This window comes from Neopsephotus bourkii, unplaced genomic scaffold, assembly GCF_033783945.1.
Source record: "Neopsephotus bourkii isolate Nb327-2 ecotype Australia unplaced genomic scaffold, CSIRO-AGI_Nbou_v1 NB_272, whole genome shotgun sequence".
Taxonomy (NCBI): Eukaryota; Metazoa; Chordata; class Aves; order Psittaciformes; family Psittacidae; genus Neopsephotus; species Neopsephotus bourkii.
Genome location: NW_026900781.1, coordinates 5,444,824 through 5,470,266, shown reverse-complemented (window position 1 = coordinate 5,470,266; position 25,443 = coordinate 5,444,824). Strand labels below are relative to the sequence as shown.

Genomic DNA, 25,443 nt, shown 5'->3' with positions numbered 1-25,443 from the left:
CTCTGCAGGTAATGGCACATGTTCTGTGAGAATTTTAACCAGAACTGTATGGAGTATGAATATAATAATGGCATACTTGAAGCAGGAAACTGGATTTGGTCAAATTAAGCTTATATACAGGGCTCCAAGGTTTGTTTCAGAACTGATAGGGTAACAGTTATCTTGGCAGGGGCGCAAAGGGAAGAAGGTTTCTCAGCATGAAGGGAAAACTCAGAGTTTATACTGTTTATACCTGCGTCTCCAGCATGCTTTGGTCTTTTTCAGGTGTTAGAAAACTTGTCCTCTTCCATAGGACTGTCCACAATGCGTGTCAGTCCGTGAATAAACAGGTGTTAAATATGTCACTTTTGATCATGATTTTGTCCAGAGTAAGTTGTGTCACTCCTAGTCATTCTCCTGTCTTTACCTAGGATCTGTTTTCTTGTGGTAAAGGTGTACTAAACATTATATATTTACAAAGTTCTCCCAGTGATGCAACAGATTAATAAATACAAAGGCCAGTTCAGAAACCCCCTTTACTTACTACAGCCAGACCCAGATAGTGGCTGGAGGTTTTCATAATCTTTTATATCATGGCTTTCTGTTCTAATGCCTTGTGATTGACATGCAGAGTTCCCTTGTGTTTCTTAGATGCCAGCTAGGCTAAGGCACTAACTGCCACCTTGCCTGAGCTACTGAACTCTAACACTGAGCTTTTAAGACCAAATAAAGCTACAAGCATGAGCCTATACAAAAAAATTAACCACCAATGGTGCACAGATGAGACTGAGCATGTCTAGTGTGGATGCTGCATGTGGGTTTTATGTTTTTGTACAGTATTTTTATTTGATGTAGTTACTTTGTCTCGTGTGTTACTTTGCAGTACCATTCTGAAGGACTGGCTTCTGGGAAGCTTTTAAGAAGCAGCTCAAATTCTGTGGAAGTTGAGGGGGCTCACGCTTCCGAAAGTCCATAGGCAGATTCTTGCAGAGGTCTTATTAGTTTTGTTTCCTCTAAAAAAGTTACTTGTTTTAAAATTAAGGGGGCTTTTTAGAAGCTTCTGAGTGGTTTGTTCTTTGGAGTTTTGTTTTTAATCCTCCTAGCCACCTTCCATTCTGCAGCACCCTTCTCTATGTGAATGGTTTCATTTTGAATATTCTGATTTGGAGATACCCATGACCACAGCTCTCAAAAAGCTATGCTGAAGTATTTCTCTCTTTTTTTGCTGTTAAGTAAAAGCACATCCAAGACTTACAAAAATGTAACAGCACATTGTCTGCTAAGCTGTTAAACAGTTAATTTGACTTGTTTGAAACAGGGTCCACATTTGCCCTAAGGTGTCAAACCACGCCTGACAAGTGACAAATTTGGTGATTCATAAAGGGGGGGTTGGGAACATCTTAGGAAGCAAATCCTGTTTGATAAACAGTGGTGTAGTCATCAATAACAAAGCAAAAATACACTCCCCGTGAAAGGTGAATGTTTAATAGAAACCTTGTGTCCATTTACATAAATGCCAGTGTTTTGAGAGGTATTCTCTTCTTCGGCTGTTATCCAACAGGAAGAAAAATGTATGGTTCTGTATTTGGGCACTCCTAACTAGTTCTCCTTTGTGGTTCCTAACTTGAAATGTTCAATATGTAATTTAGTAAATGCACTTTAGATTCTTTTATATGCATTTGGAGTTTTAACATCATTTTCAAGTACCCCGCACTGCCCAAGCTTGTAGAGAGATTTAAAGGAGGGAAGGTCTGGTTTTCAGTTTGTTCTTAATCAGGGATTTAATGTATTTCTTAATGAAGTAGTGTTTAATGCATTAAAATATGACCAAAGGCTCTCTTGCAAGCCTTTACTTGTTCACGGAAGTTAAAGGCTTATTTATATGAAGGTTTCATGATTAGTGTTGATTGATGCTTTTTTAAAGTTTTTGTACAAATTGTATTTCAAGTAGCAATTTAAATATTTCTCTACACTCTTAGAACATCACCACATGCAGCAAAACCACAAGACCCTGAGGTACTCAAATATCCCTGAATAAAACAAGCCACAGGATCATGTATAAACAGATACAAATGCGGGGGAGCAGGGGGTGGGAATTGCAAGGTACTGGAAGTCTGTGTACTGTATAAATATCTGAGATACCAAATAGATAAGACTGTAGCAACAGTGAAAGAAAACATAAGCAAAGCCAGTTACTTCAGTCCATAAATGAAGGTTAAGGCATGCAGTTCCTCGCTGCTCTTGGACAAAACCCAGCAATAGCGACAGACGGCTGTTCCACAACTGCCTTTGCAGCATGTGGAGCTGCCTGTTCCTTTAACTGGTGGTTGCAGCGTGCTAATCCAGAAAATGGAGGCTTGCTTTCTGTGGTCCTGGGATGAAAAGCTTTATTGCAAATATGTGAAGTTTTATATAAGCTGCATTAGGCTTGGTGTGAAAATTGTAACTTAAAGGGCGGGGGGGGAGTTGGTTGATTGATTTTCAGATCTTTTATCTATATTGCTCTAGTGTACTGCGTTTGAGTCCCAACTGCAAACTACCAAAGGATGATTGTTCTTTGCTAATGACCCTTACTGAAGTAACAGGTGGGCTGGGTGATTTGGTGATAAGTCTAAGAATGAGCTGTAGTAATGCTCATATGACAGAAAACAAGAAAACTGAGTTGCTACTTGAGGCATTGCTTCAAGGGAGGGGACACTTGAAATACGTACATGTGATGAAAGGGAAAAGCTCAAGAAATTGTAATATTAAAGAAGGCCTATGAGTGATAGCAGGTGGCAAGTTAGTTGCTAAGTTACGAGGCAATTTTGGACAGCAGCTATGTAGGCAAGGATGGTTTAACGGGTCTGTGCCGAAGTTCCCATGATCAGAGATTATATAGAGGCATTATGTCAGCGTCAAATCATTGCACACAGAGTACCGTGATTCTGTTGCTGGGGAAGAGCTCTGCGCTGCCAGAGAAAGGAGCTGCATTGCTTTCTGCTCCATGTAGGGCTGGGGGAGGGGGGAGCTGGGAGCGCCAGCCTTTGTGCCTCGCTCAGTCCCACACTCTGATGAGTCCTCCAAATTCCAGCTCCTACTGGGATAATCATACGGGGAAATCTAGCTTTTAAGAGCAGAGGTAGCTCCTGCCTATTTTTCATAGCACTTCCTACCAGGGCTGCAAGCACTTCAAAAATACTGCCCTCTCAGAAGAGATCACAGCCTGCCTGAGGATAGCAAACAACGGCTCTTGCCACAATCTTTTCTGTAGTGGGGATGAAATAGGACTGTTGAGGGATAAAAAGAGACACTGATCTTTTGCTGGGATCCCAAGGGTTGAAGGGCTTTTCTCCCAGAATGGATCTAGCCTTTCCAAAGACAAAGACTGGTGAATTCAGTGATGAGTCCCTAGCTAGCCAGGATAATAGATCGCTCAATTTAAACCTTGCCCCCAGAGGCCTGTATGTGGGTTGTTGTTGTTTGGGGTTTTTTTTATTTTCCTTTTATTTGCGGTCTCTGCTACCACAGAGCTCAGATGGATAGAGCTGCTCATCAAATACATAACTAGCATTTGTGACAGGGACTGATAAATATGGCTGAGCACAGCTAGGTATTACAGGCTTTGTTTCTTGCAGTGGACTGGCATCAGTGTCAGAATCTTGATTTCATTCTTCTCCCATATGTAATCAATGTTAGTCAACTAGTCAGACTCCAGAAGCCACATTTGATCTGTATGACAGTCGTGGTCCTCTGAGCTCTTTCCCTAGCACATCCGATTTAATTTACCATGGATTGCTACCTCCAGTAGTACAGGGGGCTTTTCAAATACTGTAAAGGAAATAATCCTTGGAAAGGTAAAGGAAGATTGCATGAAAAGAAGTGTAGTTTTACCAAGGGTAGATTGTGTCAGGCTAATTTGGCACCTTTCTTTGGTAATAACTGTATAACAGACTTTGTAGGCAAAAGAAACACAACAGATCTAATAGATCTTGACTTCAGATTCCACAGCATCTGACTTGAAGAAATTACAAAGATAATGCTGTTAAGAAGTAACCTCATGATGACAAGACATCACTGGGGTTTGAGAAAAAATGGTTCAAAATTGGAGAAGAACTCCTAGGATGTTCAGAACCATGATTTATTTAGTCTAACAAATGAAAACTGAAGCTGAGCTGACTCTGGGCATGCTCTCAAGGGCACTATGTTAGTAGCAAACAGAAGAAAAAGCAAATAATTATGTAATGTGAAGGACACAGACTTGCCATAAATACATCTAGGATGGAAATAATAAAGATGTTCCTGATCACTGGAGAATTTAGGATTTGGAATAATGGTCCAGTAGAAGCAGCAAGAAATCTGGCTGGAAGACTAGCATGAACCAACATGGCCACGTTAGACTGTGTGGTGCTTATGTTAGCAAAGACAGGGTTCCATAGGGAACTTATCTTTGTTGTAGGTTTGTATAAACACTGGAGAGAAAAGCTTCTTATTTTTTTGCCTAGCTGGAGACTTGTACCAGGGTTGTAACTACCACATTATATCCATCAGTTCAAGTGTCAGGATTCTGACAGCATTTCTTTTACAGTAATTTCAGTAGATCAAAAACCATGTCATGCCCTAGTGTTCAATGAATATGAAAAATGTGATTTATAAAGTCTTCTAATCTTCTGCCAATGCATCTGAGATAATTTACTGTAAAACTCAAGACAGCACTAATAGGCTACTCCCTTCAACGCAGCATGAATTTGAAAGGGTAAACATCTAGATTCTGAAGTGCACTAAGGCTCATGTTCATCCTGAATAATCTTTTACATTTCTTTAAAGCTATTTTTAATATATGCGAACACCTAATTATAGCTAAAGATAATGTGCACTCCAATTATCCTCCCTTCCTGCTAGGTCCTCGGCAGATGAACAATCCCCAGAAAGAGTCTTTAGCCTGCATGCTCCCCTCCTCATTACACCTTGATGGATCTTCTGTTCTGCTCCCAGAAGTCCGAAGGTGAAAATGGGTAAGTGTGTGTATATACATGTGTGTACATGTGAGGGGAGTGGCAAGGAAGGACACATCTGCCCTGTTTCACATTCGCTATGCCCAACCCTGATGTTTATGCACACAGTTATATCTATCTGTACACACAGTCCTGATACGAACAAAGGAGTTTCTCACCTTCATATGAAAGCCATTTCTTAGAGTGCCAAAATCCTAGGCCCATAAGCAATTCAGGTTTTTACAGTCTTCTTGACTCCCCTCTGCAGTCTGGGCCCTCCCTTCCATACTCAGCCCCAGATGCAAAAGCCACCTCACTTAAGGACAGCCTTAGCACCTTGCTCCCCTTCAGTCTGGGCACCTCTGCTGCTCCTCACTGTCCTGGTCCTGCAAGACTCTTTTGTGGGAGAGGCGGAGCAGTATTTCAACAGCTGGCCTCAGCCCAACTGAGACTGATGGGAAGTTGCAGCCATCTTGAGAGGAAACATAAAATGGAAGCCTTTCCTGGTATCTTGATGGTATAAGTAACCTCTGATCCTTTTCCATCCACCAGCTCCAGCTGCTGGTCATCATCCAGATCTCAGATGTTGCAGCGCTGCCCTGCAAGCCTCTGCTTTGTTCTGTAGCACTGCACTGCTGGCAACAGTGTGTTTTGCCTTTGGTGGAATAACACTCATCTGCTGTTCCCAAAGCGCTGTTAACCTGCCCTCCTCAGCCAATAGAAGAGTTGCCATAACTAAGATGTTAAGATGTGATGGGGTGCCGAAATTAAGTGATTTGGGAGGTGAAAGCTTTCAGCTTCTCTCTCCTCCATTATTTACTTCTTTATTTAGGTTTCCTGGGGAGAAATAGCTAAGGCCCTTTAAAGAAGGTTCTTCACTGGCAGCTTCGAAAAGCAGCAGTGGGAGTGTGTATTGAAGAAACTGGAATAAACAACAAACCCAAAACATTAGGTCATGATTCAAACAAATACGACAGAGGGAGCACTTGGAGCAGACAATGTTTATTGCTCAATGTAGTCTGAAATCCAGGCAGTGTGCAGATGTAGTCCAGTGGAGCTCTCCCAAAGCTGGGAATGGAGTGGTGCACAGGGAGCAGACCACAGAGGACCAGCACGTATTCCTTTGGAAAGGGCCAATAACGATTGTGCAGCAGCCTGGGAATATTTAGCCATATAAAAGGTGTTAGTGCTAGCAGCAGCAACAGAAGCTTTTGCACATTTCTGTATTAAAAAAAAATAAATCAGACTTAACTTTCAGTGTGAGATGGCAGGTCAGCCACCATTTCTTACACAAACTATTGCAGCTAAAAATGACTGTGGGAAGACTTCTTAATTAGCCCTGTTGGGTTTCTTGGTTGATTAAGAAGAGAAAAGTAGCTGAACTTCTGAATCTAGTTTCCTGTGGAAACAAAGCTTACGCAATTGGTGTTTGTCCTGTACCTAATAATTCTCTGTAACCCTCTGGCAAATCATTTTCACTAAAGTTGAAAGAGTGATAAAGTTGAACATAATTATCTTTTTAAAAACATTTCATGAAATCTGGCAGTGGGATGAAGGACAGAGAGAGAGTCAGGTTGCTACCTTGACCAAAGAAAAGGCAGGAAGATCTCAGCCATTTTATGTTGCTTGCCAGCTAGCTGGCCAGTCAGCACACACGTGCTGACAGTGAGTATTTTTATAGCTCCAGACTAGCTCCAGAGTCTGTTGTCTCTTGGTAGTGACAGCGTCATCAGAGGCATGAGGAGAGCTGGGATTATTGTGGTGAAGGAGAAAGATGTGGGACAAAGGACACAAATCCGTAGGAAATCAAGCTTCGTTAGTTCTGCTGCTCAGGAACAACATGTTTGTCTAACAATAGCTTTCTGCTGAAGCATGTACGTCAGAACCAGATTAGATTTCTATTTGCATACCTCCTTACCTTTCTCAGGAATGCCTCTGGCATAAAACTCCTCAATTCTCTTTCTTCCTTAAGGCATGGCTCTCTCTTGGCAAGTAACTGTAAAAGTTGCATCTTATTTCTTAATAGATTTATTACTTTGTTTACTTAAAGTCAGATGAAGTGGGTTTAATAACAACAAATGTTTTCTGCTTTTTCTAATCCTCTTGGCTCTTCAGAAACAACATAGCAGAGAGAGAGCAAATGAGCAGGATGCAATTCCATGTTGTGCACACACTGACAGCAGAACCCGAAGACAGCCTTCTTCAATGTAAACAAGGCATAAATTTATCCTACAGAACCCTTGTAGCCAATGATCTGAGAGGGAAAGAATCAAATGGATTTCTAAAGCACAGGATGAGCCTGTAGCACTGACAGGAAGAACAGGATTTTTTTGTTTTCTTGTAAACTGAGCACGCTTCATATGTACTTGTTGAAATAATAATTATTAAAAAAAAACAAAACCCAAACCACAAGAAAACTTTTACAGCCACTGTTCAAAAGAATGCTGTAGTATCCAAGAGAGTTTTTATCTGTCTAGGGTCTGTATTATGCTTGTTATAATGATATCAGTACTTTTAAATTAGAGTACCAATGCCCAGATTCCACAGGGATGTGTGTCACAGAAATGCATGTGCTAGTAATTAGAACAGAGTTTTCAAATATTGCTTCAAATTTAGACAGGAACCTTTTTATGCAGTTGTGTAATAAAACAAGGAAGCTAGAACCAGACTGGGGGGGCAGCCTTAATATATGACACAACCACTAACACAGCCTGAGACCTTGCATGCTATTGTTGCCACTAGCCCACACCAAGGAAAGGAAGTGTTTTCAAATACTAGGTGGCATTTCTGAAGCTCAGCTTTCATGGAAGTCCATCCAAACCCCAGCTGAACATTCCCGCTGCTACCCACTCCAAAAATTCAGTCCAAAGAATAAGTACTTAGAAAAGAAATGAGATACAATTACAATTAAACAAATATTACTTTTTTAGATCACTACTTGGCTACTCAGTGTCCAGCCATTAGTATTGTGCCTTTGCAGGGGAAATATCTGATGTTTCAGGGGGAAAAAAAAAAAAAGGCAGAAAGAGCCAACTAAGCTGCGCTGCATTTCATGGGGGTAGTCCTTCCTGATCCCCCCATGGACAAGGAGTCTGTGAAAAGAAGTACAGAGCAATTACCCTAATCACAGTCTTAGCAAATGCGATTAATGATCAAACGGTTTTCCAACATTTTGGCAAATCCTGTCTTACTGTTGTTTGTCTTAAATTCCTCCCACAGCAATAAGCTGTGTAAGTTGACGAAATGCAAATGCGAAAAGCGCTACCTTTTGTGTCCCAGGGGTGCTATAACTTGATTATATCCGACCTACTCTTTCATAGCTGACCTAATTTCTTCCATTGTTATAATTTTAGAAGGAAGTTTTTACAGCTTCTTTGTACATTAGATGGATTAGTACTCCAAGGTACCTGGACAAAAAAGGAGATGAAAACCAGTCTTTTGCAGCCAGTACGCTGTTGTTTTAATTTAGCTGAGTGTGTCTAAGTGGAGGAACACAACAGCCTAATTTTAAGACTTTCTTATTTTGTTCACCTTGACTTTATGTGTTTGAAGGCTAAAATAAACCTTCTGTGGCACATATACAGGAGCTAATGAATTAACTCCAGTGACCAGCTTAACTGCTAAGAAACTTTACACTGGGTCAAACCTACAATCTAGCAGCTTAGATTTACTTTCTAAACAAACGTCTCAAATGTGCCATTAGGAGGCTAAAATACACCCACTGGCAAGGCCTGCACCCCGATAATGTGTTCACCTGAGTGCTAAGCTGAGTCAAACAGATCCTGCTAAAAGCAACGCTGCACCCAGTGCAGTGGCAAAGGGGATGGGATTTGTCTCACAGTTTTTGCAGTAACTTGCTATAGTCTGTCAATGTTTGCTCAGTCGCACCTAGTCAAACTGGTTTACATTGTCTCCTGCCTCATCATTTGTAAGTAATCCTTTCTTCCCCCCCCCCCCTTATTCAAACTTGCTGGTGCTCACAGTTGTGCTAGGATTGTTATTACAAAGCATCAAGAGGGTCAAAACCAGGGTGGGCTTCAGAGGCCTTGTCTGGAATTCAGATTTTAAGTGCTTAAAATCACTTGGTTTTGGTGTATGTTCATTTAAGCAATCAATACATGTGACTGTGTGTGTAGTATGGTGCTTCAGAGTCTTACCAGCCCTTCCCTATCCCTATGCGGTTCAAGTAACTACATTTTTCTGTGATGGCACATGCCTAGGGAGAAATCAGCAAGTGTTTTTTGAATGGTACAAGCTGAAACCTTTCCCCTTGCTCACAAGGGGAGACAGGCCAGCTTGCAGCAATTTTTAATCCAGGAATGCAAACTCTGGGGAGATGAAGTGTCTTGAATAGCTGTGACAGCAGACCTAATTCAGGGTAAAGCATTCTGGGACTACATAAATGGCACATAAAAGAGGAGGAGATGTGGAAGGAGCCTGCAGAAACCGTGGATGAGTAACCTAGGCTATTGTGTTAATGGGATTATGCTTTGCTTTGAGGTCTACTACTGTAGAGAGAGACTGAGTCACTTTGCCTCGGCCTAATGTCATGGAGAGGGGAAGGCTAGGATTTACATTTAATGACAAAAATAGCTGTACAGCTGCCAGGGAGTGCCTGGAGTCCTACCACCACCACAGCTATCCAGGAGAGTTACAGGGAGTTACTTTTCCTTTTAGCCTCCTTTATGGCACCAGCCTCTTTTCTCCAGCCAAGCCTCTCCAGACATTCTTTATGTCCAGGCAGCTTTATAGCTTCTCCACTGGTGTTTGGTGAGACTGCTTTTTCTTCTGCGTTCAAGCCTGGGAAGTGGCGGACAGCAGGGCCCCCACTGCTTCCCACCCCACTTCCTCTGGCCTGGAACCCCTGGTACAGAGGAGCCTCTCTGCACTGTCAGGAGCCCCCCTCTCTAGGGAGCATGGCTTTCTTCTCCCATTGGCATTGCAATGCTATCAGCCCCCACTGAAGCAGTATCTGATTCCCCTGTTTTATCTTCGAGGACCAAGTACAGCATTTCATATCTAGAAAAATGTGAATATTACATATCCTGTTACAGTGCTATAACATACAATGGGAATAGGCTGGTCTAAGTCCCTTTTATACAGCTTATTAGCCTCCCTCATAGGGAATTAATGTTTTTTATTGATGGAGTTCCAGCAATACATAGTACCCCATGTAAAAATAGGACAAGGCTTTAAACTAAAAGAGGGGAGATTTAGATTAGATATACAGAAGAAATTGTTCACTATGATGGTGGTGAGGCACTGGAACAGGTTGTCCGGAGAAGTGGCTGCCCCATCCCTGGAAGTGGTCAAGGCCAGATGGGGCTGTGTGCAACCTAGTGTAGTGGAAGGTGTCGCGGCCTGTGGCAGGACAGCTGGAACTAGATGGTCTTTAAGGTACCTTCCAACCCAAAACGTAATATGGTTCTATGACCTAGCTCCATGCGTGACTAAACTGAGTAACATATCTGTAACTCAAGCCTTCTCTGCTGCACCCCTGTCCTTGCATAGGTTTGTTGTATTCTTTCCTGTCTGTCATGTCCATTATTCATACTGCACAAAGCACAGTGCCCCAGGTGATGTTTTATCACAGGTAATTTCTGGATTGATACATTTTACAGCTCCCTTGTTCTGCTCAGAATTCAGAACTGATACTGATTTCAAAATCTGAAGAAGACTCATCTTCAAGTGTATACAAATTAGTATTCTGCCTTACTCATTGCTTTGAATATTAGGCAGAAGTGCCACTAGAGTTTTTACTGGACTGGTTATCCTCTACAAATATGAGCATTCACATTGCTTATAGTAGAGGTGGCAGAGCTATGTCTACAGACTATCAGGCTTTAGGACCCCAAACTGGTGAAATTACTTTGTTTAGATTGGCATTAACACAGCTACATGCAACAGCACTGTTCAGAGGATGAATCCCTAAATTGGAAAGTTCTAGACAGAGATTCAAACAGACCACGGAATTGCTGGACTGGGCAAAAAAGCTGTTAGCCTGTTAAGTCAGCCTTAGTCATTTTCTTCCTTTCTCAGTGCAGCCACAATTTCCATCCCACATACTGTCCTAAAAAAATATTTTAATATCTGTTTCAGTGCTCTCCAGGCAGCTAATAGGTTCTTCCTTATATGTGTGATTGCTTGACTTTCATCAGCTTCTGTTTATTTGCTCACTGTACTTTTTAATCCCTCAGTGAGGAGAGAAAAAAAACCAACCAGGCAAACAAAACCAACACTAAAACTATTTTTTTTCCCAGTTTCATCAAATTGTCCTTTAATATTGTTGGGCTTTTTCTTTTTTTTTTTTCTTTCTTTTAGGCTAAATTAAGAGTTAACTCCAGTTTCCTCTCTGGCTACTTCAAGTCTACCTGAAAGGGGCAGGGTAGAGGGGAAAGGTAACTTGCCCAACTTTTATGATTTGTATTATATCTATTCAGGCAGAATGAGCAGAAGTATGAAACAAGGAGTGTCAACAAATTTCACAAGGATTAATGTTTGCATCACTGATAACGAAGAAGGAGAATCACATGGCATGATAAGAAGTAAAAGCGATCAGAAGACGGTGTGACTGCGAAGGGGGAAGAAAATGAAAAGTTGAATGATGGTAAAAGAGGGAGTCAGGGGAGGGATTTAAACAGGTGAGAAAATGTGCAGGAATAATTGTGTTGACTTTTGGTTAGTAATAGCAGGGAAGGGGCAATTACAGATATCTCCCATGTAGATACAGGGGAGATGAAAAGGGAGGGGACATACAAGAGCAGTGTGACTTCGAGAGAAAAGGTTGCAAGCTTGAACATGGTCCCACTGCCTTGGGCTAGGACTAGTTTTGATTAGTCCAAGCAACGGGGTTGGAAAAAAACGAAGGACTTATAAATACAGTAGAGGGATTGGAGTAGCACTTCAGCGGGCTCCTGAGAAGTTCAGCAGCAGCCATGTGTGAAAGTCAAATTGGCAAAGACACTTCCCCAGGAAGACATAGCTGCTAAAATGTAGAACTGGATGGATGAAGAGACCAAGATAAATGCAAACGTCACTGATGCAGAATCCTGCCAACGTGACTGGGTACTGATCCACATGGAGAGACAGAAGCCTGCTGAGATTTCCATGCCGAATGGGAATGGAAAAGAAAGCCTCAGCTGTCAAAAGGGAGAAGTGAGGATGGAGTCGTGAAAGCCAAGGGAAGAAAGTGTTGAGAGGAAAGATAAAGTTGGCAGAGAGATGACAAAAGTAAGAGACGGGGATCAGCGAAGATATAAATAAAGACAACTTCTTCTAAGGAAGCAGAAGTCATGGGAGCAATGAGAGTAGATAGCAGAATGTCATAAATGCAAGACAGCAGAAAAGAGGCTTGGAAATAGTTGCTGTATGTGAGTTGTGGTATTTAGTCTCAGTGAGAGATGAGCCAAGGAAATTACTAACTGTTGTGAATATTGAGAATAACAGTGTGCACACTACAGGAAAGTTAGTGGAAGCTCCGAAGGACAGAGGGAACAAAAGAGAGAGAAGTGTTAAGAGCGTGTGAAAGAAAGTGGTATGAGTCTTAATATCTTTAGGAATCAGTCTATGCAGTCTTGCATGGTAAAAAGGAGAAGTCATAGGAGAATTCTTGCCAGCATGGGTAAGGCAGCTGTCTTCAGACTTTTCTTTCCATTGTCTGAAACCTGATGGATGTACAGCATCAAAACTGGTTTTCAGGCAAACGAGCAAGATGGAAGGCAAGAATTAGCCATAAGGAGACAGAGTTAAGGGAAAGGAGGGAAAGATTTTGCTAGAGGAATATGGAGCTATTTAATTACCCTAATTGGCATAATCTATCGTTTCCTACAGCATCATTGTACTGAAAGTCTGTGTAATGAGAAGTGGGATTCAGATCACTTGACAGACAGGCAGATGTACCTGCTGACTTCAAAGCTTATGCCTGCATCTCTTTTGTCAAAGATGAGAAGCAGGGAAAGAAAAACCAGTTTTCAAAGTCAGGGTCAGCAGACGATGAGCATATCATTTGCATTTTGCTTTATTAACGTGGGTTAGCTCAGCAGGCAAAGATAAATGATTTTGTAACAGGAAAAATAGGGCCAGTAACTGCACATATTTTTTTCCCCTAAAGTAAATGAGGCACTGCTGGTGAGGGGACTTTGGGGAGGGGGTCATATTCCATTTCAGTCAGGAAATACAGATGTAGGCTGGACCAAAAGGGCTCTGAATATTTCACCAAGGAAAAATCACGACAAAAAGAAAAAAAGGAGCTAGGCCCTGCAGTTATCATAGAGTCTTGCTCCTAGGTGATGATGATTAGCTCCTGCTGCATTGGGTGCATGTGTTCTTCCACTGTGTTTAGCCTGAGCAGCTCACAGACCCGCCTCTATCCCTGGCTTCCTGCACAGAAAGTCTCTGTTACCCCTCTGTGGAAATGAGACCTCTTACAGCTGGGCTTCTATAATCTCCGAAAACTCTTCCTTTTGCCCCACATTTCCCATAACTCAAGCACAGGTTTTGTCCCTCCCTTCCTATAAAGTAACATGGGGTTACTGAGTACAGAGCATCTCTTCATGGACATACGGCTGTGGAAGCAATTGGGCACATGTTTAAGGAATGCTAGCACTGATCATGCCCTACTGAGGCAGCTCAAAAGCATACAGATCTAGGGAAAATAACTGGTATCTGTGCAGTTTTCCTTGCCTGAATTTTCTGTTTTCTTTGGGCTCAGAAGACTTTGAAGCTTTCTGCTCTCCTTCAACCCATACAAAACATCTTCCTTAGCTGTGAGTTGCATCTCACAGCTAAACCAATGTGCTATGAAAGGAAGGTTGCCTTTTCTGCTCAAGCTTTCTGTGACTTTGAGCACACTCCAGCTTGTCAGGTCCATGGTGGGATTACACAGTTTCTCTCACCACACCAAGTAATTATTTGCTGCCAAAAAGGGGCAATTCCACTCCACCTCCTCCTTAGCTGTGCACCCCAGCAGCTTCCCTTCCTGTGGCACTGGAACTCATCTTGTCTTGCTGCAAAAATTTCAAGAGACCTAAAGTAGTAGAAAACTGGTTTTGCCAAACAAGGTGACCAGTATTTTTAATGGATTAGCCAGGGAAGCCATCCCACCACAGGATCATACGAGCACAGCCTGGGCGAGTCAGGACTGCCCCATTTGGTGTCAGACAGCTGTGCAGATGCTTAGCTGCATCATCACACCATACCCCACAGCTCAATCCTGGCCTATACTTCTGAGAAAATTCTTCTATTCCTCACTTATCAGGCAAACACAGCAGGACTGATTTAGCCTCCAGCTGTATGACTTTCCAAACATGCACCCATTTTGAATGGGAGCAATTGAGTTCTAGTAACTGTCTGCCTTCTCATCTCTGGAAGGCGTGTGACACAGGCCTGATGGTTCAGCTCCACATCCACTGACAGATATGGTAACCCAGCAATTTCTTACCTTAAATCAGAATACAAAAATTACACACAGACACAGTTCCCAGATTGTCACAGTTAGGCATGGTGAAGCATCTACAAACTGTCCCAGAACATGTGCTATTTCTTTCCTGATTATATTGGCTCTGGTACCAAAACCACAGGAAAGGGATAAGTAGGTACTGAATTGAGATGAATTTATTCCTATTTTGTATTGAGACTGACATATGCTTCAGTTTATGGCACTATTATTTAAATGAAAATATGTAAGGTATGCTGTATTTTGTGTTCCAATTTACTGGTATAAATGAAGTGAGGTTTTTTAATCCTTTGAACAAAGTTACCTCAGAAAAATTGTGGCACTCTCTGCTCTGGATTGCAGTGACCTGACATTGGTATATTTTTGTGTGTATGGCTCTGGGTCTTCCTTCTTTTCTTTTCCTTCAGCAGCTTTCTCTGTTGGCACAGAGATAAATCCAAATTTCAGCAACCTGTTTCCAGGGCTAAACAGACAATCTGCTGCCTTTTATCTGTTATTTTTTTAATTTTGTGGATTCTGCTCTGTAATCTCAGACAAGAAAAGTTAAAAGCAGGGCAGCATTGCACACTCTAGTTTTTTGGAGTATATTTATATCCTGCATGAACATGATAATTTTACTTAGATTGAACATGTATCTAAGATAGAAAACCTGATAAAATAGTTGAGAAATGAGAACAACTCTTTTGTCTTCAAATCTAGCAATTCTAAACTAATTTGTCAAACTAGAAGCTTCTGTTGGCTTACATCATAGTATTATAATACCTGTAACATACAACATGACTACTTCCATGATCTTTTGATTTGGTTTTGCCTAAACTTTAAATAGTACAATAAAATTTTCTGGGTAAGTAAATGCACTTATGGAAACCTTGCATTGTTACATAGGTTTCTAAATGCAGTACTGTATTTTCATTTTGAAAGGAAAATAGATGGGACTTCTTTAATTACCACCTTTTAGCTCTTTTTGCTTACTTAGAAACATAGGTATCTAAAGAGTCTCCTCCTCTTCAAAGAAGTTATGCAATCACTGTGTCTCACAAGAAACCTTGGGCTGGGGGGGCTTTGCAGCATGGCAAAGTAAATGTATTTCAGACCAATACAGAAATATGATCAGTTATAAACTGTACATGACTAAATGTGTGGCGTTTTTCCATAGGACGACAGGAATGTTTAAGTAGCGGACTGCAGTGGAACTGCAGCACACCTCACTATCTGTGGCCACCCCAGCACATGTTGTGCTGATGCGATGTGCAAAAAATGAAAGGTTACTTAAAATGACTTCTGCTTTCTCACCTGCAGGAGGGCCCCCACTTGCTGCAGCAGTGCAGACAGCTTTGAATGAATCACGGTATTCCAAGAATCACTGACAAACCTTGTCACATGGGCAACCCGCAGCACAGGAGCTGCCAGAATGATGCAGTGACTAAGGAGGCTGATGTGATCCCTGGATGTAGAATACCTTCTGTAGGAGTAAAGAGGTGATATTACAGTAACATTAAAGGAATAGCGTGTCTTGTTCTGGTGCCCACGCTTGAGAAAAATGATGTTGACAATTTAAGCTTCGCAAAGGAGCAATAAGAGTTACATGATATCTAAGCAAAGATGATTTATGGTAAGAGACTTACGATCAGTCTCTTTAGTTTATTGAAAAGAAGATTAAGAGGGAACCCGATGATGAACAGTAGGCTGTGCAGGTTCTTAACTGCAAGGGGCTCTGTCATCCTATAGTCAATAGACATAGCCACATCCCATGGCCAGAGGTGAAAGCTAGAAATAAGGCGGATAGAGTAGTTCAGGTAAAGATCAATTATCTCCATCACAGTATTGTGCTTGGATCATGTTCTGGTTTCACAGCCAGAAGACCTTTTAATTACTATGGCAAAGGTGTCATAAAATGTATGCATGAATAATTGAGATGATATGCTATGTAAATAGGGCCCTACACAACTAACCTCCAAGAATTCAAAAGGGCCGACTGGGACATCTGCATTCTAATAGCTCTTAAGGGAGGATTGTGCAAATCAAGGACTTTTGCTGTTACGGGCAATTCCAGGACACCCTAGTTATGGCCTTCCCAAAATCATGACTGGCCTGTATTCCTTCCTGTGACATCTCAGCCATGCTAGCCTGTAAAACAATATGTCATTCATCTTCAAATTCCTCCTCCGGGCTGGACTCGGGAGTCATACATATATTCAGGGAAAATACTCCTATGCTTCTCTCCCATTAAAATCAATGAGTTTTCAGGCTGTCTGAAGATAAACATAGAGTTCAGACTTCCCTGAATGCAACCAAGCAGCCTACTGATTGTGTCTAGGTAAAGAGCCAGTAGGGATCTTTCTTTCATTTCTTTGACTTCACACCAGTTTATTTCATGTTGTCTATTTAGATGCTAAGTGCTTTAAAGCGCAAACTGTCATTTCTATGGATGTAGTGCTTAGCACAGCTGAAGCCTGTCTTGATTGGGAGTTCTAGATGCAACTTGAATGCAGATAATAGAAATTTATAATAAGGCTTGAATTAACGCTTAATCTCCCATGCTGTACAGTTTGACATCAGTGCTGCGTTATCCCATTTACAAAAGCTACAGTCCTTCTGAAAGGACTCATCAAATGCTGTTGTAGGAAGGATTTTGTGCTTTGTCTCATAGCAAACATTTCCAGAACTGGGCTGTTTCTTTTCTATGATCATTGCAAATAAAGACCACACACATTTCATGTTCTCAAAGAAAAGCAAAAGAAATCAACACTTGCTAAACATAAATTAATCTAGATCTAGCTAAGGACTCAAAAAACAAAATACTTTTAGTACACATGGGCACTCACTAGGTCCTTGGGTAACTGCCTGCCCTCAGCTCTCAGTACATAGCTCTAGTTGCTAGCAGATCCTGGTTGAAATTCAAATCAGTTTCAGCATTGCTGCTGTCTCTTCTAATTGACTCTGTTGATACACTCAGCTAGTGGGAGGGACAGGGGAGCAAAGCAGGCAGAAAGGAGCAAATGATTTCTAACACATGCTAGGCTATTGAGAAAAACATTACGGCTGTGGGGGCCTGACACTGCACAAGTGCCGGGATTCCCCATGCCCTGCCATGGAGCACTCCAGAAAAACGAGAGCAGTATTTTTTTTCCTTTTTTTTAATGTTGGAAGCATTAGGCCCAGACAGCGGTTGAAAACCACAGCTCAGTTGGCGATGAGCGCTGTGCAGCAGCGGAAGCGTGTGGAAAAATTCTGGCTGACTCATCCATAATTCATCTGGCGTCCCAGGGAACGTGCGCACTGGAGAGGGATCCCTGGCACTCCTGCAAGGAAGAGGCCTTCTGCCCCATCAAGATGTGGGCAACAACCAGCCCTCTTTTACCCAGGTAACCTCGCAGTCCTCAGGCTTGCTGCTGGGCCGTCTCACCGCCTCTGCGAGGGACTGGTCTCCCTGCTCAGCACAGGGCAGGAGACCACAGCCCTGGGAGACTCGCTGACTTGATCTTTATGATGATGCTGCTGTGGGGAAGGGTCAGTGCAAGAGCTGGCCCCATCCCCTGGAATAACACATGCAATGACCTGAGGAATCCATCCCAGCCTGTTCAATATTTGCATCTTCACATGTGTGTGCACGTGGCGTAAACTCAGCTTTGAGTGATTCTGCTCTTGGTGTACAACCTCTTTTTGGGCTGTGTTTCCAAGGGCTCCTAGCAAAGAGCTCAACAGATGTTATTAAACCTTAATGATCTGTTCACACAGAACCCAAAAGGTAGGTGGCTGCAAACCAGGGTAAAGCAGTTTTTAAGCCTGACCTTCAGCTTGGAGGTAGCTAAGCAACATATTCCATGTTGAAGGATTTCGGTCACCTGTTAGGGTTATTTTAAAGGTGTAACTGGCCTAAAGAGACACGTAGAAAGTCTTGTTTGAAAGAAAAATAGAAGAAACAGGATGAATATCAGAGACTATCTGTGATTTGCATTGTGTGCAGTAGCCTAAACCCAAGAGAATCTTATGCAAAAGAATGGAGACATGTAGTGAGGAAAAAATTATATAGACAAATGAAAGTAGATGTTAATTACTTTATCTCCATCCATGCATGACTTCTACTGCCCAGGGCTAAAAGAGTTGACTCCTTCAGGACTGACTGCTTCCAGTGATTTTCTGAAAGGATGAATGAATCTCAGACTACTCAAAATACCAGAGCCACAAAATAAGCTGTGGGAACTCTATCATTAGTCCTGGGACTGTGTGGTCAGCCACACGACGTAGACAAAGTGAACAGCTGAAAAGCATGTATACTCAATAGTGCCCAAACACAAGGGCCTAGCTGGGTTGCAGATTCCCCAAGACACCTGTAGATCAAGAGGGCTGTATGCCATAATGGTTGCCCCCTTTGGTTAACTTCCACCTGAATGATCTGTTGGTGAGAGCATGGAATAACTTGATGAAACAAGATTCAGAATTGATTATCTAGCAAGTGCAAGTCAAAATCATCAGTTAGATTGAGAGTCTGCAAATGTATATCTATACTATTTCCAGAAGCTGCGTCATTGCAGGGCTGTAGTCATTGTTGCTACCCTTAATCATTAATCAAAAAAAAAAAACCCCAAGCAAGCAAAACCAAACATGAAACTATGACTTAAGAGACATAATCTAGAAAATGCAGCATGTTTTAAAAATAAATATTTCACCTTGCCAAGGCAAAGTTCCTTTATGACATGATGTTTAATCTCACACATACTTCTATGGTAATTTTCTTATCTTGAATCTAATTACTTCCCAGTATTTCAGTTTGTTATATGTATTTTCATATCATGGTCTGCCACCATTCCCAAAAGTACACTCCACTGCACAATTCTCCGTAGTATTTATTTTGAGGCAGCTTCTGGGATAAAGAATTAGTCCTGGGATTTACCCACAGTTTTAACACTGGCCAGCCAGGTGACTTCCAGCCAAGTCACTGTACCTCTTCACCACCATTTTCCAGCAGTCAAAGTGGGGTAATAACCCTTTTCGAAAGCACATGGAGATCTGCAGATGAAGTCCTATATAGTTTTAACAGATGAAAACCTCAAGACCAGCACCTGTCAAAGTGCTTATTAACCTATAATAGAATTGGCAAAACCAGATATCACTGACCTTTTCTTTTCCTCAGTCTTTTTAAACAGGTACAACAGTAATAGAGACAAGCTTTTAAACTAGATGTTTGTGACCTAGTTGGAACATGTACAACCATTGCAGATTTTGCTCATTGGTTATGACTTTTTTTTCTTAAGGTGGCCTCTGAAGGACCACATGCAACATCTCTCATACCTGTGACTATGTGCACCCTTGGCCCAGCCAGGCAGACGTGCTGCTTGAACTGCAGCAGCCCTCAGGACAAGATAGAGAAGAACTGCCTGCATTTGAGAACAAAGCCTCACTGAGACACTTGCTTTTCAGTCCTGCCTGACAGCTGAGCTCCACACAGAAGGTATGTTAAGTTAGGGAAGCTTCCTGTAATCTCTGCCCCTTTGAAAAATACCCAACAGCCAGATTAAATATGTCTTGCAGTGACTTTCATGTCATCAGCTAGAGCCGTCTCTAAAAAGGTACAAGCACAACAGCCAAGTGATTGTGCTAGAGACGCATGAGTTAATTTTAAAATGTTTCCTGTTTCACCCTTAAGAATGACCTTTACTAAAAAAAAAGTAAATTAAAATTAAGTATTAAATACATTTTCTTAAATAGAATCAACTATGGAAAAGGTTCTTTCCACTCCTTAACATACACAATCACGATACACTGATTACTGTACAGGATTACTATAGTATCTCTTTGAAGTTCGTATACGGAGTTCAACTATATATATATTTAAAAAAAAAAACCTAAAAGGGGGGATTAGTCAGATTACTATTGGCTTGCCTTTATTACCTCATGTTTATTTTCTCGGTTACACACTGAATATTTCCAACATTGCGTCCCCCTTAGTAGCAAACATCTCCATTCCTGTTCCAACACAATACCCTGGCTTTTGATACCTGATATGCTATGTGCCAATGTGAAGCTTGATTTACCAGTGAGAATCCAAGAGACTCCAATATCCTGCTAGCACAAGCAAGGCTGGAGGACTAGGACTTTTGTTCTGGAACTTCTAGTCAGAAGCTCTTGCAGTATTAAGAGTAGATGCTTTGTCCATCATCTCAGCCCTAGCAAACAGAGGCACAACTGTGTGGTGCATAATATTGTGATGTTTATTTTAAGAGTATCATCTTGCAATGGCATATTCAAGAATTTGTGTCATGCATCTGTTGATTTTGTAACTAAAGCACTGTTGGCCAATTTTTTTTCCCTTACTGGTTCATAACTGTGGGAGGAAAACATGTAAGTAGATTGGAATTGTGCACCACAGCCATGAGTGTAACTTTTGTTTAGGCTCAGAATGTGAGACAGAGGAATCAAACTGGAGCCAGCTGAGGACAGCTCTTCTTCTAGGCTCTCAAGTTCCTCTAGGAGGCTTTTATACAACCCTTGAAACCTAGTTGGGATATTTCTTCCAGTAGAGCTACACCTATAGTGTAGGCAGGATGCAGACACTTTACTGCAGTCAAACCATATGCAGCTTGATTACACTTTGCTATGTTCTTGGCAGTACTGAAGGAGCATGAATTAGTGACTTTTTTTTCATGTATGCATTTGTAAAAGGCACAGTAATGGATGTTCAACATCACTGAGAAGCCAAAATAAATATACTGTGGTAATGACCTTCAGGATGTGGAAGAGAATGTTCTATCACTTAATGATAAGTAAATAAATAGAATAACAATTCATGCCTTATTAATTTGACTATGTCTTTAAATTAAACACAATAGTATTGCAGAATCATATGTAGATGCTCAGTATATAACTGGCTATTTCCTAACATGCTTTTTAAGTTCTGCACTGAGTATTACAGGATAAATATTATACCTGTACCATATGTCTTTTCTTCTTAGTTAAAAATTAAAGTAAAAGGTCATTCTTGAACAGGCTCAGAAACTATACAGGGGTTTGCTAAAATACAGAGCTGATTCCAGCTACATACAGCTCCTTTTCTTGCTACCTTCCCTTGCTTTTAGGACTCATATTAAAAGGAAGAAGAGTTGTTTTTCAGGCAGTGTTGATGTCCAGCTTCAGTACACCTCTTGCAAAGATGTTGCTGGAAATGTCATCTTTAGCATTCATGTCTTCAGAAACGCCAAGAATCCTTGGTTGCCAAAACCAGAAAGCATAAACTCAGATAACCATCACTTGGCCCTTCTTGCTGGCCAATTTTTAACTACTGCTTCCGCACATACTTGTTACTGGCTGTTCATTAAAGAGGGATGATCAGTTCCTTGTTACAGAGTGTGTGGGGGGAAGTCCTACAATTTTCTACACTGTTGCTCCAGTGATGCTTGCTGGTTTTGTCTTCCAGCTCACATCAGTCCTGCCTGAGCTAATACCAAGCTGTAAATGCACACCCCACCAAGGAACATTTGGAAGATTTGTGTGGATGCATTTATATTCTCTGTGGGTAGACATGGTTTATAATACTTCCTTTTGCTGTGTTTTTCACTGTGGTTCAATATTCCTGTACATAACACTGTGCCACTTTAATTATGGATCATGATTCCATTTAAATTCATTGTTTGTACTTAAAGTTTGAAAGAGAAGTTGCTGCCTTCTCTGCTATTAATAGTATTATTGTTTTATATAACTACATGATTCCCATATAGTGGATAAACTATAACAGACAAATAAGCATCTCTGCCCATAAGGAACTTTAACTTCTGCATAAAAAGAGATGAACTGATACAGAGCAGGAAAGTTCAATGCAGAAAAAAGACTGAGGTTTGGAGGGTAGACAGAAAATGCTGCAAAGACGTAGCAAGTCTGCAAAAAGTCAAAGCTTTTCCTAGAGATGAGGGGCAGTCTTAGGGCCAACATTTACGCCTCATACTATGTACCGCAATTCCTGGTGAAAATTGAGATGTCAGTAACTAAGGTGAAGAGGCTATTTTTCCTATGAAGTGTTTAATTTTGCAACTGTATTTCCTCTTACCCAAGCACTGTATCACCTCTTCCTATGAGCCATGGATTACATGCAACTGAGTCACATCTCACTTCAGCTGTACCACATATTTAGCAGCTTTTGGTCTCACCTCTTTAGCATTTTGCCACTGCCACCTCTTGTTCCCCTTGCTCAGACACAAAGCTCAGGCTGGAAAGCAAGACAGCAAGCCAGCCCATACCCACTGCTGCTCTTCCTGCTGGGCCACCTGTGTGCCAGGTTGGGCTGCACACAAAGCTTGCCTTTGTGCTGACCAGGCATGTCAAGAGGATGCTTGGTGGCACCCAACAGCTCATCTGGGACCCACAGAGGTCAGGTAAAGACCCTTGTGCTGAATTGCATCAAATAAAGAAATTCATACTGCAGGCAGAGGACTTGGAGAGCAAAAGAATGCTTTGAACAATATGCTGTCTCTGTGAGCCAAATGTGTACTAAAAAAATTGCTAAAAGCAAACACAGCCCCATAAATGATGCTGTCTAAAACAGCATAGATTTATATTTCCCATACAATGAGTTTAAAGTAAATATTTCATGCCTGTAAAAATATTGTAACACATTATAAAGGTTTCAAAGTCAAGCACTCATGATAATAAGAAACATGTTAATTTGGATTAACTTTTGCAGCTTTAATTCTTTCCCTCTGAGTACATTTTCATTCTGGTAGCCTTCAGCTGTACGATCACATCCAACTTTTTGCAGAGCAAGAATATGTTCATCTGTTTTAGTCAAACATGATAGAATGGGATGGATGACCTCCAGGTGCCTGTCTTTCTCCACTAACTGCTGACAGAACTGAGGTGAGAACTCTGGTGAGACACCTAATGCGCTGGATAGTGAAGTGATTCCTGCTTCTAGTACTGCCACAGAACGCTGTTACTGGGCATGCTAAATTTGTTCCAGGTAAAGCTCACCACCAGCTCATCCACAACCAATGCAAACCTTCCACAGAGAGAAAACATAGTGCTTGACAGCTTCTGGTATGCTTCTACAGTGCTGGCTAAGTGGCCATGGAACCTTATGTCAGTCAGAACTGAAACACATCTCTCTTCATGCACCAGTTCGTACCTTTCTGCTGCCTGGCAATAACTTTTAGAAATGCACTTTCAGATTCCTAAGAGTCTCAAATGCACTTTTTTATCATGGACACTCATCTAAAAATCCAGGCTGGTTGGTGCAGCAAACAAGAAAAGTCTAAAATAAGCAAAGGATATGATTTTCTGATATGATTTGTATTGCTCTTGCTACTGGGCTGGTTCTCCAGTACAGCTTCATGCTACTGGTTATTGTTAGAGAGAATGACCTTCTCTAGAACATATGGCCTCTTATAGACTCCACTTTTGTAAGGGTTAATTCAGAGCTGGGGATAAATGCTACCTGCCACATGAATATCATATGGCACTTCTGTAAACTTGCAAGTTGCTAGAACCACCCAACAGCTATATAAAAGAGTGTACTTGCATTCTGCATTCGCAGAATTTAGTCACAGTTGCTTGGCACGTCAACAACATAACACACTCACTAGAAGAAATGAGGAGTCACAAGAACATAACAAATTCACTAGAAGAAGTAAGGAATCTCTAACAAGCAAATTTATCCTAGAACTCCTAACCACAGAACATTAAAATTAAGCAAACTACCTGCTACTCAAAACCTTCCTTTAATTACCAAGAACTAGCCAAGTGTGACAAATCCATGACAACGATGAATTGATAGTTTCCTACAATCTTTACGTTTAAAAATAATTTCCTCTCTGCCATAAGTCTGACCTTACTAGGGCCCAGAAGCAGAGACAGCATTTGCCTATTAACAAGCATTATTGTACATAAAGTACCTTAAGAAACAGAAAACTGAAGTTAGCAATATACAGTGGAGAGCTTTCAGAGATGGAAAACTCTGCACTCCACAATTTTCCTCAACCTTTCTCAAAATATACTAAATATATTCAACATGAAGGACTCTGAATATAAAGATTACTGTTTGTTTCTCTACAGAGCTTTTACATGGAAAAGAATGTGGTCAAGTTAAACTAGGTGTTGCTGATTTTCATTATTTCAACACAAATCTTTCCATGCTTTTTTCAGCTGCCAGTCAAGGGAATGCAGCAAGAATCCTAGGTTTTATATTTTTAAAGCAAGTTTTTAATTCTTCTATATGGCAAAAGCTTGTCAATATAAAAGGAAGGTCTCCTAAGAGCTCAGAAAACAGATGGCAGATAACCAGCCACCTACCCATCTTCTCTAAATGTCTTATTTTTAAGAAAATGGGCTTTTAAGCCAGTTTCATTTGTGGGTGGGCATTGACTCATGAGTTTTGAAAGCTTACTGTGGCAATGCAAATCTGGATCAAAACTTGAATTTTGTGCTTCAAAAAGCACTGCTGAATTTTTTTTAAAGCAACAAAAATGCTTGTATTCCATTTAGTTTTCAGACTATCTGAGTTAAATACGTATTTTTAAACCACTCAAGCATTCCCTGACATTGTTACTAGTCAAAACACAAGACAAATCTGTTAGCATATCAGTCACAGGAGATTTTTAAGAAGATTCTAAGCAAGTACCTCTCAGGAATGCTCATGGGTAGCTGGTCCAGCCATGTAGGGGAGAGGAGGTCAGACAACCTCTCAGTCTGTCTCAGCATTTTGATTCCTAGAAAGGAAAACCAACTTTATTAGTAAGACACTTCCAAGAATGGCAGTACCATACGTCCATACCAAATCAGTGACAATACCACAGCTGTTACATAGTGAAGATTTTCATACCATAATCTATAGCATCCTCACACAGGTAAGTTTGCAAGGTAAGTTAAAAGAAGTTGCCAAGTAGATAAGATTTAGTAATTTTTAAGCTTATTAAACACTATTGTTGATGACAGAGGTTAGCATAGGTGTGGTTTGGCAAACAACAATAATTGCTGATCATAATAATAATAATGTTCACTAGAACAGGAAGCTACTATTCCTCAAAGCTTCTGAGTATATACACTTCAATC

The 25,443-nt window shown here is 41.1% G+C and overlaps 1 long non-coding RNA gene across 4 annotated transcripts; it reads left to right on the top strand.

The window, feature by feature from the left end:
• Positions 1-3,980: 3,980 nt before the first annotated feature.
• On the top strand, positions 3,981-21,931 carry LOC133208514 (uncharacterized). 4 transcript variants are annotated; one of them, XR_009724399.1, is made up of 5 exons: positions 3,981-4,981; positions 11,393-11,559; positions 15,706-15,884; positions 17,557-17,771; positions 19,662-21,128. It is a non-coding gene; the product is annotated as an uncharacterized LOC133208514 (long non-coding RNA). The 4 variants fall into 4 exon arrangements; XR_009724397.1 differs by lacking the exon at positions 3,981-4,981 and adding an exon at positions 21,821-21,931 and having other exon boundaries at positions 11,254-11,559; positions 19,662-19,858; XR_009724398.1 differs by lacking the exon at positions 11,393-11,559 and having other exon boundaries at positions 3,981-4,973.
• Positions 21,932-25,443: the final 3,512 nt, after the last annotated feature.